Consider the following 12470-nt stretch of genomic DNA (forward strand, 5'->3'; position numbering starts at 1 on the left):
CTGTGGGAGGAAGAGTGCAGGGGTGCAGAAGGGTCATGGGTTCCTCCATAGACGTCTACAAGGCACTTGAATGTGCCAGTCAGAGAACTGTTTATTTCAATGTGGAATTACCATCTTGAGATTCGTCGGATGTAGACAACATTTAGGTAAGTTCCCACTGGTTTCCAGGCAAATTTTAGCCAAGTAAAGAAAGGGCTATTTACCCTCACTGGCCATGCCCCTGTCTAGTTTGTCATTTAGAACATAACATCCTACTAAGAGCCACTCCCCAGGCCTGGGCCTGGCTCACCCACAGATGCAAACCAAGCAACGTCAACATCAGCGCACCACAGCTCGGCACCAGCCTGGGTGTGCAGCCTGGATGTCGGAGTCTGGGAAATCCCACAGGGTCCACCTGGAGTGATGGACTCCCTTCACCCCGCCCCCCTCCAGGTGGGCTTCAGTGCACTTTGTGTGTCCCTCACTGTAAGCTGCTTGCCATTATTAGGGTTGTAGTTCCCACTTTGCCTTGATATCCTTGAAGGCCAGACCATGGCTTGCTCATCTTTTTATCTTCTGTCCCTGTCACAGGTTGGGTTTCCTGGGGAGCAGCTTGAAGAGGAGATTGGTATGTTTACTGGGGGGAGGTGATCCAGATTGAGCAGAGGGTGAAGTTGAGTACTGATGCAGGCCCAATGAAGGCCTCAGCCAACCCCACATTCTGGAGCTGGCAGGGATCTTCTGAGTTGAGGCAATGGGTCCGGCCTTATTCCACTGAGTTGAACAGTCTCTGGATGCTGGCTGCCACCAGAAGGAGCTGTGAGGACATTGGGAGAGGAAGTTTCCTTCAGCTGAGGCAGTTACCCCTAAGTGGTGACAGCTGAGGACCTGCTGCCATCAGTCAGTGCTCAGCAGCTAGCGCGGCAAGTCCTTCATTCCCGACAGCTCATCGCAGCAACCACTACTGTGCCTGGCACATAAAGAGCTGCTCAGTAAAAATGCTTGAGAAGTGAATATTTGGGGGAAATTATTTGAGAAAAAGTAGGGAATGACATTGGAGAAGGAAAGCACAGAGGTCAGGAGACAAGCAGGCCATGACCGAGACCCAGCCCTAAGGATATGGGGTCAGAGCAGCAGAGGTGGAGGTGCAAAGCTTTGGGACGTAAGAGACAGATTAGGGCTTCCCTGGTGACGCAGTGGTTGAGAATCTGCCTACTAATGCAGGGGACACGGGTTCGAGCCCTAGTCTGGGAAGATCCCACATGCCGCAGAGCAACTAAGCCCGTGAGCCACAACTACTGAGCCTGCGCATCTGGAGCCTGTGCCCCGCAACAAGAGAGGCCACGACAGTGAGAGGCCCGCGCACCGCGATGAAGAGTGGCCCCCGCTCGCCGCAACTGGAGAAAGCCCTCGCACAGAAACAAAGACCCAGCCAAAAATAAATAAATAATTTTTTTTTGAAAAGGGACTATTTTTTAGAGCAGTTTTAGGTTCACAGCAAAACTGAGGGGAAGATACACAGATTTCCCACATTCCCCTGTCCCACACTTGCATAGCCTCCCCTATTGTCAGTATCCCCCGCTAGAGTGGGAGCTTGGAACTGATGAACCTATACTGACACATCATTATCACCCAAAGTCCACAGTTTAGGTGTTGTACATTCTGTACAATGTATAATGACATGTATTCATCATTATAGTATCATACAGAGTAGTTTCATCTTCCTAAAAGTGCTCTTAAACTTCTAAAACTTAAAAAAGTCTTCTTCTTCCCTTCCCTCCCTGAACAATTCAGTCCTGAAGCCATTAGATGGGGTAGAGCAAGGTACTTGTCCACAATAAAGTGGGATCCCCCTCAGAGACCCAGAGCAGGATGTCAGAAATTGATCAGGGTGAGGAGGGCATCTGTGTAGGAAGGTTGCCCAGGGTAAGGTGTCAGAGCCCAAGTGAAGTGAGGACATCCATGCATGGGAATGGCCTGCTGCAGGTACCAGAGACCCAACAGAGTGACGATGGTGTACCTGCAACAATGGGGACGGGAGTGCAGCCTGGTGTGGAGACTCAGAGCCCAAGCAGGGGGAGGGGGGCATTCCTGAGGAAGGGATGACCAGGACAGGGTGTTGAGCAAGGTTGGGGTGAGGAGGGCACTCACTGAGGGGGAAGGGGGCAGCAACACAACTCAGTGTGTTGGAGACAAAGAGTGAGAAGGGCATCTGAATGTGTAAGAGGGCAGTGGCAATGGGGGACTGATCATGTGAATAAATACATTCGGGTAAATGGGAGCCAGGTTTCTCACAGCTGGAGAAGGAAATTACAAATATAGGAAGGGAGGGACTTCCCTGGTGGTCCAGTCGTAAAGAATCCACCTTACAATGCAGGGACATGGGTTCGATCCCTAGTCAGGGAAATAAGATCCCACATGCCACAGGGCAACTAAGCCCACGCACCACAACTACTGAGCTCAAGTGCTTCATAGAGCCCGTGTGCTGCAAAGTACAGAGCCTACGTGCTCTGGAGCTCACACACCACAACTAGAGAAGAAAAAACCCGTATGCCACAACTAGTGAGAAGCCCGCGTGCCACAACCAAGAGCCCTTGCGATGAAAGATCCCACATGCCTCAGTAAGATTCTGCGTGCAGCAACTACGACCCGACGCAGCCTAAATAAATAAATCCTTTAAAAAAATATAGGAAGGGAGAAAAATGAACATTGCGATGCTGGATTAAAACTGGAGACATTAGTATGAACTCATGGTTTTCAATACAAAGAGATGGACAACAGAAATAAGTACAGAATTAAGTGTGTATGTAGCTCTGTCCCAGCTCTGGCTATTTTTTAAAAAAGATTATTTATTTATTATCTATTTATATATTTTAATTTATTTTTGGCTGCGTGGGGTCTTAGTTGCGGCATGTGGGATCTTCATTGAGGCACGCAGGATCTTTCCTTGCAGCACGCAGGCTTCAGGGCGCATGGACTCTATAGTTGTGGCACGTGGATTGCGGCGCGCTTGGGCTCTGTGGTTTGCAGCACGTGGGCTCTAGTTGAGACGTGCAAGCTCAGTAGCTGTGGTGCACGGGCTTAGTTGCCCTGCGGTGTGTCGGATCTTAGTTCCTTGACCATGGATCGAATCTGTGTCCCCTGCATTGCAAGGCAGATTCTTTACCACTGGACCACCAGAGAAATCCCTATTTTTTTAAAACTAAGAATAGTTTGTCTTTATTTTTTATTTTCTTTCTTTTTTGGCCATGTCACGCAGCATGCTGGATCTTAGTTCCTTGACCAGGGATTGAACCCATGCCCCCTGCATTGGGAGCATGGAGTCTTAACCACTGAACAGCCAGGGAAGTCCCTCTGGCTATTGATAGGGCCTTGGGGAAGTGACACTTCTACCCCATGGCAATAAGCACACCCAGGGCCCAAATCCTAGCATCTAAATATCATTCTTCACTATAAGGTACAAGGGCTCCCTAGTGAAATAGCTGATTCTAGGACTGCAGGAGAAAAGATGCAAGATGAGCCTCAAAATCTTGTACTTGAAAGCAAAGAAGTACTGAAAGAATGATTGGGACGTGGGAAAAGGACACAAAAATCAGCTTGAAGTGCTCCCACTGGATGAATTAGGGAGAGTTTGAGCACCAATATAAATAATGATAGGTACAGATTGTAACCCCTGAATAAAGTAGAAAACCATGAATCCATACTGGTATACATAAATACATGAATAAATTAAAAGTTGGATGAGGAATGAGATACATATATTCAAAATGTTTCCACTCAAAACATTTATTCATTGTAAAGGGAAAAGGAGTGACTTTACAATAGAGAAGCCTAAGAGACACCACTTTTAATCAAGTAATCAAAGGAAACATCATCAGTAATATAAAATCAAAATCTTGTGCCACCCAATAGGATGCAATCAGAAGAACACAGCGTCAGAAATCTGTTGCATTTCTATACACTAACAACAAAATATCAGAAAGAGAAATTAAGGAAACAATCCCATTTACAATCATGTCAAAAAGAATAAAATGCCTTACCTAGGAATAAACCTACCTAAGGAGGCAAAAGACCTGTACTCTAAAAACTACAAGATGTTGATGAAAGAAATTGAGGAGGACACAAACAGATGGAAAGATACATTGTGTCCTTGGATTGGAAGAATCAGTATTGTTAAAATGACCATACTACCCAAGGCAATTTACAGATTAAATGCAATCCCTACCAAACTACCAAAGGCATTTTTCACAGAACTAGAACAAAAAAATTTTTTAATTTGTCTGAAAACACTAAAAACCCCAAACAGCAAAAACAGTCTTGAGATTGTTTCCCTATTGTATATTCATACAATAGGGAAAAGACAGTCTCTTCAATAAATGGTTCTGGGAAAACTGGACAGCTACATGCAAAAGAATGAAATTAGAATATTCCCTAACACCATATACAAAAATAAACTCAAAATGGATTAAAGACTTAAATGTAAGACCAAATACTATAAAATTCCTAGAGGAAAACATAGGCAGAACACTCTTTGACATAAATCACAGCAATATTTTTTTAGTTCTGTCTCCTAGAGTAATGGAAATAAAAACAAAAATTAACAAGTGAGACAAACTTAAAAGCTTTTTCACAATAAAGGAAACCACAAACAAAACAAAAACAACATGTGATCCTACAGACTGGGAGAAAATATTTGCAAACAATGCTACCAACAAGGGATTAATTTCCAAAATATGCAAACAGCTCATACAGCTTACTATTTTTTTAAAAAAGCAAAAAACCAAACAACCTAATTTGAAAAATGGGCAAAAAAAAAAATGGGCAGAAGACCTAAATAGACATTTCTCCAAAGAAGACATACAAATGGCCAACAGGCACATGAAAATATGCTCAATGTCACTAATTATTAGAGAAATGCAAACCAAAACTACAATGAGGTATCACCTCACACCAGTCAGAATGGCCATCATTAAAATGTCTACAAATAATAAATGCTGGAAAGGGTGTGAAGAAAAAGGAACTCTCCTACACTCTTGGTGGGAATATAAATTGGTGCAGCCACTACAGAAAACAGTCTGGAGGTTCCTTAGAAAACAAAAAATAGAGTTGCCGTATGATCCTGCAATCCCACTCCTGGGCATATATCCGGAGAAAACTCTAATTCAAAAAGATACATGCACCCCAATGTTCATAGCAGCACTATTTACAATAGCCAAGACATGGAAGCAACCTAAATGTCCATCAACAGATGAATGGATAAAGAAAGTGTGGTATATATATATATACAATGGAATATCACTCTGCCATAAAAAAGACTGAAATAATGTCATTTGCAGCAACATGGATGGACCTAGAGATTATCATATCAAGTGAAGTAAGTCCAACAAAGACAAATATATGATATCAATTATATGTGGAATCTTAAAAAATGATACAAATGAACTTATTTAAAAACAAATAGACTCACAGACATAGAAAACAAACTTACGGTTACCAAAGGGGGACCTACTGTACAGCACAGACAACGATATTCAATATCTTGAATATAGTATTAGGTAATGACCTATAAAGGAAAAGAATCTGGAAAAGAATATATATATATATATTCAGATTACTTTGCTGTACACTTGAAACTAACACAACATTGTAAATTAACTATACTTCAATTAAAAATGGTTTAAAATATTTATTTATTTTCCTTTTTTTTTTTTTTTTTTTTTTTTAGCTGCGTGGGGTCTTAGTTATGGCACACAGGATCTTTGTTAAGCACGCGGGATCTTTCGTTGCCATCGGGCGGGCTTCTCTCCAGTTGTGGCGTGTGCAGGCTCCAGGGCGCATGGGCTCTGTAGTTTGCAGCATGTAGGCTCTCTCTTTGAGGCGTGTGGACTTAGTTGCCCCGCAGCACGTGGGATCTTAGTTCCCCAACCAGGGATCGAACCCATGTCCCCTGCATTGGAAGGCAGATTCATTGGACCACCAGGGAAGTCCCTAAATTATTTTTAAGAAAAGAACACAGCATAGTTTCTGTGATTTTCCCTCCAAAGATGTGTAACCTGAATCTAATCATAAGAAAGTATCAGACAAACCCAAATTAAAGGACATTCTGCAAAATAAATATCCTGTACTCTTTCAAAATATCAAGGTCATGAAAGTCAAGAAAAGACTGAGGAACTGCTCCAGAGTGAAGAAGAGATTCCAGAGAGATGACAAAATGCAACACGTGATCTGAAATGGATTTTTAAAATTATTATCATAAAGGACATTATTAGGACACTAGGCAAAACTGAAGCAGGGTTTGAGGATTAGATGGTAGAGGCGTATCAATGTTAATTCCCTGATTTTGACAGTTGTGCCATAGTTATTTAGGAGAATGTCCTTGTTTGTAGAAACTACACACTATATTAAGAGTGATGGGACATAAATTGGCTACTTACTTATAAATGGTTCATGGTGGGAAGTTCTTTGTTCTGTACTTAAAATTTTCTGTATGCTTGAGATTGTTTCAAATTTTAAAAATATATATTTTAAAAATATAAAAATAATATATGAGCTCTCCTGGTGGCGCAGTGGTTGAGAGTCCGCCTGCCGATGCAGGGGACACGGGTTCGTGCCCCGGTCCAGGAGGATCCCACATGCCGCGGAGCGGCTGGGCCCGTGAGCCACGGCCGCTGAGCCTGCGCGTCCGGAGCCTGTGCTCCGCAACGGGAGAGGCCACAGCAGTGAGAGGCCCGTGTACCGCAAAAAAAAAAAAAAAAAAGTATATATATATATATGAGTTGTAACAAGTTGAAGAATGCAGTGGTATATTCAAATAGTTAATATACTCCTCTCCCTCCCAATTCTAGTTCCCTCTTCCCTAAAGAAACTATTGTTACCAGTTTCATAGATATCTTTCCAAACTTTATACTCATATGAACACATAAACCTATAAATTTATATGTAGGGAAACACCTCTCACCATGGCAGCCATTAACTCTCTCCTTAGTATCTTTCATTAATCAGAAATCCTTAAGTTTTGTAACATTTTATTTTAGAATAACTTCAGACTTGGAGAAATATTGCAAAATATTACAAAGAATTCTGCTCTTTCCTTCAGCCAGATTCCTAAATGTTAACATTTTGCCACATTTGCTTTTTATCCTTCTCAGTGTTATGTGTATGTGTGTGTGTATATTTTTTCCTAAACCATTTGAGAGTAAGTTGCAGACATAATGTTTCTTTATCTCTAAGTACCCAATATGCTGTTTTCTAAAAACAAGGACTTTACTTACATAGCCACAGTATAATTATCAAAATTGGGAAATAAACATTGATACAGTAATATTATCTAATCTATAGAGTTTATTCAAATTTTGCCAATTGTATCAGCAATTTCCTTTATATAAAAAGAAAAAAATATGTTTGATTCAGGATCACACATTGCATTTAGCTGTCCTGTCTCTTTAGCCTTCTTTAATCTGGAGCAGTTCTTCAACCTTTCTTTATCTTTCGTGACCTTAGCATTTTGGAAGGGTACAGGACATTCATTTTGAGAATGTCCCTCAATTTGGGTTAGTCTGGTGTTTCCTCATGATTAGATTCAGGCTGTGCATTTTGGGCAGGAATATCACAGAAGTGAGACTGTACCTTCTCAGTACATCTTATCAGGAGGCATGTGATGTCAATTTGTCCCATTACTGGTGATGTTAACTTTGATTACTTGGTTAAGGTGGTGTCTGCCAGGTTTCTATGCTTTAAATTGCTATTTTTCCCTTTGTGATTAATAAGAATCTTGTAGAGAAGAAATATTTAATTTTTATAATATCAAAGTCATCAGTGTTTTGCTACAGTGATTTGTTCTTTTAAAATGTTTTGAGTCCTTCCCCATCACCCTTAGGTAACAGAGATTTTCTGAAACATTGTTTTCTCTATTCATTGTATAGTTTTGTTTTTCTTATTTAGGTTGAATCCTCTAGAATTCACTATGTATGTGTTGTTGTATAAGAATATGTTTTTTCACCTTTCTTTACATAATGAACCAGTTTTTCTAAACATTATCTACCAAACAACCTATCCTTTTTTCAGTGATGGTGGTGCCACATTTGTTGCATGTTATGTTCTCATTTATATCATATCACACATGAGTCAGGTTCTCTATTGCTCTACTTGTTCTTTTTCTTTGTTTGTTTTTTTGTTTTGTTTTGTTTTGGCCATGCTGCAAGGCTTGCAGGATCTTAGTTCCCAAAAGAGGGATGGAACCCATGCCGAGGTCCTAACTACTGGACCACCAGGGAGTACCCAACTTGTTCTTGTAATACTACCATACTCTTTTGATTACTGTAGTCTTGTAGCATGTCTTGATATCTGATAAGGTAAGCCCCACTCTTCCTTCTTTTTATATATTTTGCTAATTTTGAAACTTTGAATTTTGACTTTGCTAATTTTGAAACTGTCTCTGTATATATAGTGGAGTAAGTTTATTATACTTTAGAAAATCCTCATGGATTTTAATTGGGATTGCATTGAATGTACAGATTAACTGTGAAAAATTAACATTGTTAGTTTTTTAGCCATTCCATCTACAACAATGGAGTATCTTTCTAGTTATTTTGATTGTTTTCTGTGTCCTTTGAGCTTTAAAGTTTCCTTCATAGAGGTCTCATATGATCTTGATTAAGTAGATTCTTAGATACTTTATAGTTTTTGTCATCATTGTGAAAGCATCTTTTTTATTTCATTTTCTACTTGGTTACAGCTGGTGTAGAGATATGCTATTGATTTTTGAAGATTGATCTTATATCTGGCTACCTTGCTGAATTCTTTCACTAGCTGCAATGGTAAATTTTATGTATGCGTATTCTACCACAATAAAAATGGTAATGTAAATTATACATCAATAAAACTGACATAAAATATCAACTGGGACATTAATGGAGGCTAAAACTTGTAGGTGAGATTTTGATGAAGATCAGGATAGTTACATAGAATCAAACAATCTCTACAAAAGTACTTACTTATTTAATTACAAAAAGAAAAATAGTAGCATTTCAATGAACAAATCTGGCAACATTATCTGTGATAGTTCAGACAAAATCTGAAGGCAGTCTGTTAGAGAATCCCCTCTTGCTGGAGAGACCAGTCTTTGTATTCTATTCAGGCCTTCAACTGATTGGATGAGGCGCACCCAAATTATGGAGAGCAGTCTGCTTACTAACAGTTAACTAACTTAAATGTTAATCTCATCCAAACCCACCCTTCAAGTTGACACATGATATGAACTATCAACTAAATGCAATGTGTGATCCTGGATTGGATGGGGAGGGGGAGTATTTATGAAGAACATTTTTGCAACAGTTAGTGAAATTGGCATACTGACTGTGGTTTAGATAATAGAATTGCTTCAATGTTAATTTTCCAGAATTTGACAACTATGCTGTGTTTATGTAAGAGTATGTCCTTGTTTTTTGTTTGTTTGTTTTTTTAAAAAAAATTTATTTATTTATTTGGTTGCACCAGGTCTTAGTTGGTGCAGGCGGGCTCCTGAGTTGCAGCACGTGGGCTCCTTAGTTGCAGCAGGCAGGCTCCTTAGTTGCAGCACACAGGTTCCTTAGTTGTGGCATGTGAACTCTTAGTTGCGGCATGCTTGTGGGATCTAGTTCCCTGACCAGGGATCAAACCCAGGCCCCCTGCACTGGGAGCATGGAGTCTTATCCACTGTGCCTACCACTGAAGTCCCTTGTCCCTATTCTTAAGAAACATACATTGAAGTATTTACGGGTAAAGAGGTACTATGTGAACAATCTATGGTTCAGAACAACAAATTAGTTTTAAAAAATGCTAATCTTCCAATTTTTGTACACGTTTTGAAATTATTTCTGAATCAGAAGTTTACAAATTAATTGTATGTTAATGTATGTTTGATGTCTTTCATGAGAGGAAGGATCTGCCACTGTCTTGTTTCCTGCTGTGGCTTCCACCCAGCACATACAACAGGAAATATTTATTGACTGAATACTAATGAACTAAGCCATCTTCCAATTTGGGCTTCACATGGGGCTGAGAATTTTGTATACTGAGCTTGAGACAGGCAGGAGGTAAAACTCTTTCTCTAGGCCTATTCTCCTGGAGCTCAAATATGAGAGTGTAGATGCTTCTGAGGCTTGGGGAAACACAACCACTGGTCCCGAAGGAAGGGAGGCAGCCCACAAGCAGAAGATAACTGAGTTGTGTTTTGCAACAAGTGACACAGCTGAATGTCATTTTCTGAGGCCCTTTCCTTTTAGATTTACCCTGTCCCCACTCCTATACCACCACCCTTGATAAAGGTTGTTGACATTTTTGGCCCTGACCTGGACAGTGTTCTGCTGACCTGGGGGGGACAAGTTCAATCCTCCCTCCTGGGCCAGATCAGAGGAGAAGCAACCTACAGGCTAGGTTGGTGGTGGCCAAGGTGAGAGGTATCCTGGACAGGGACCTCAGTGGCCCAGCGGTCTGCTCCACACAGATATTAGAAAATAGGGTCAATTCCAGTAACAGAGCCAGTGAGTTTTCTCACATCATCCCTGTAACTGAGTCAGCCAACATTTATTGGGCACCTACTGCGTGCCAGGGCCTGTGATAGATAGAGAGAGTCACTCCCAGGGGCTCTCACTGGCTCAAGAGGTAAAGGTGGGCTATAGACTCAACCACCTGTCCTGTCCCATTCCCTGCCTGGGCCCCACCAGCTCCCACCTTTGCCTGCTGGCTTGGCACTAGGTCTCACATTCTACACTTGTTTCTCCACCTGTCCCTTTTTTTTGAGGTCAGCCAAGGCTGATGGGAATTTTCAAAAGGAGGTATATTAAGAGATTTAGGAAATTTAATTGGATATTAGCTAAACTTACTGTGGTAATCATTTCACAATATATACATATATCAAATCATTATGTTGTACACCTGAAACTAATATATTGGTATATGTCAATTATATCTCTATTTATTTATTTATAAATTTTTTTTTCATGGCTGTGCTGTGTAGTTTGCAGGATCTAAGTTCCCCAACCAGGGATCGAACCTGTGGCTGCTGCAGTGGAAGCGTGGAGTCTTAACCACTGGACCACCAGGAAAGTCCCTCAATTTTTAAAAAAATTCAGAAAAAAAAAGAGATTTAGGGAAAATCAAAGAGAAATAAACCAGGAAATAAACATTAAGGAAATTTTATTGTCTACGGTAGTAGTTTAAAAACAAAGGTTCAAGGGTTCTGAGGGTAGATCATCTGAGTTCAGCATCCTGGCTCTACCACTTTACTAGCTTATCATGAGCAAGTTACTTACCTTGTCTGGGCTTTGGTTTCCTCATCTGTAAGATAATAATAGTACTTGTCTCTTGGGCTATTTTAATCATTAAAGGAGGTGATGCATGCTTAGTGCAGCGCCTGGCCAATAGTAAGTGCTTGACAAATATTAACTAAGAGAAAAAAACAAATGCACACCTACTTAGCCTTTTCTTGGTCCCTCTAGCTCTAGCTCTAGGAATGTTCACTCTGAATGAGGCTGGGAGAGGGCTCAGCAGAGAAGGGAGGAGAGGGGGTCAATGGAACCAGGGCTCAGATAGAGTGAAAAAAACAGAGCTGGGGACTTCCCTGGTGACACAGTGGTTAAGAATCTGCCTGCCAATGCAGGGAACACGGGTTTGATCCCTGCTCCAGGAAGATCCCACGTGCCACAGAGCAACTAAGCCCGTGAGCCACAACTACTGAAGCCCGTGTGCCTAGAGCCTGTGCTCCGCAACAAGAGGAGCCATCGCAATGAGAAGCCAGCATACCATAACGGAGTAGACCCTGGTCGCCACAACTAGAGAAAGCCCGCGTGCAGCAACACAGACCCAACGCAGCCAAAAATATTAAAAATAAATTAAAAAAAATTTTTTTAATTAGAAAAAAAAGAGAACAGGCTGGGACTTAGCTAGAGCTCCCCGTGAGATGGATCATTGTAATGGTGGCTATGTCTCCTGTATCATCCCTGTGCATTTCCACCCATGAAGTTCCCTGGGAAAAAGCCAAGCTATCTCCACCATGCTAAGTGGTTTGAGCAAGGGAAAGGGCTGGAGTGGAGGGTTCAGGTGCTCAAGGAAGCAGGGGATTCCCCCTGGGACCAGCATGGAGATAGTGACTGGAATCAGGATACAGTAAAGGGGGAGGGGTGAGAACCCTGAGCCTGACTTGAAGCCCACTCCCTACTGGCTGCCCCCCACTCCCAGCTCTCCTCAAGCTCTCTTGGCAGAATCTGAGTGTGGCCTCTCCAAGAAAGCGTGCATGGGTGACCCCCAACACGGTCACTTTCCCAGGGCTCCCAGACTCTCCCTCAGGGATCCTGGGGAAGATTTTACAGACTTCCCTAATCTTTTGCAGCATAACACTGTCAAGTGCACGAAATTTCAGCCAGTAGCAAAGGAACCTGATAACAGGCAGGGATGTTATCTCCTACAGGTGCTTCAGTGATGGGGTGAGGGGTCACTGCTACGATGGGGGCAGT

The 12470-nt window shown here is 41.6% G+C and overlaps 1 long non-coding RNA gene across 1 annotated transcript; it reads left to right on the forward strand.

The window, feature by feature from the left end:
- Nucleotides 1-352: 352 nt before the first annotated feature.
- Nucleotides 353-1288, forward strand: LOC136794248 (uncharacterized). Its single transcript, XR_010840703.1, has 3 exons — nt 353-432; nt 571-607; nt 1204-1288. It is a non-coding gene; the product is annotated as an uncharacterized lncRNA (long non-coding RNA).
- The last annotated feature ends 11182 nt before the right edge of the window (nt 1289-12470 follow it).

The sequence above is a fragment of the Kogia breviceps genome, chromosome 5 (genome assembly GCF_026419965.1).
Source record: "Kogia breviceps isolate mKogBre1 chromosome 5, mKogBre1 haplotype 1, whole genome shotgun sequence".
In the NCBI taxonomy this organism is placed as follows: Eukaryota; Metazoa; Chordata; class Mammalia; order Artiodactyla; family Physeteridae; genus Kogia; species Kogia breviceps.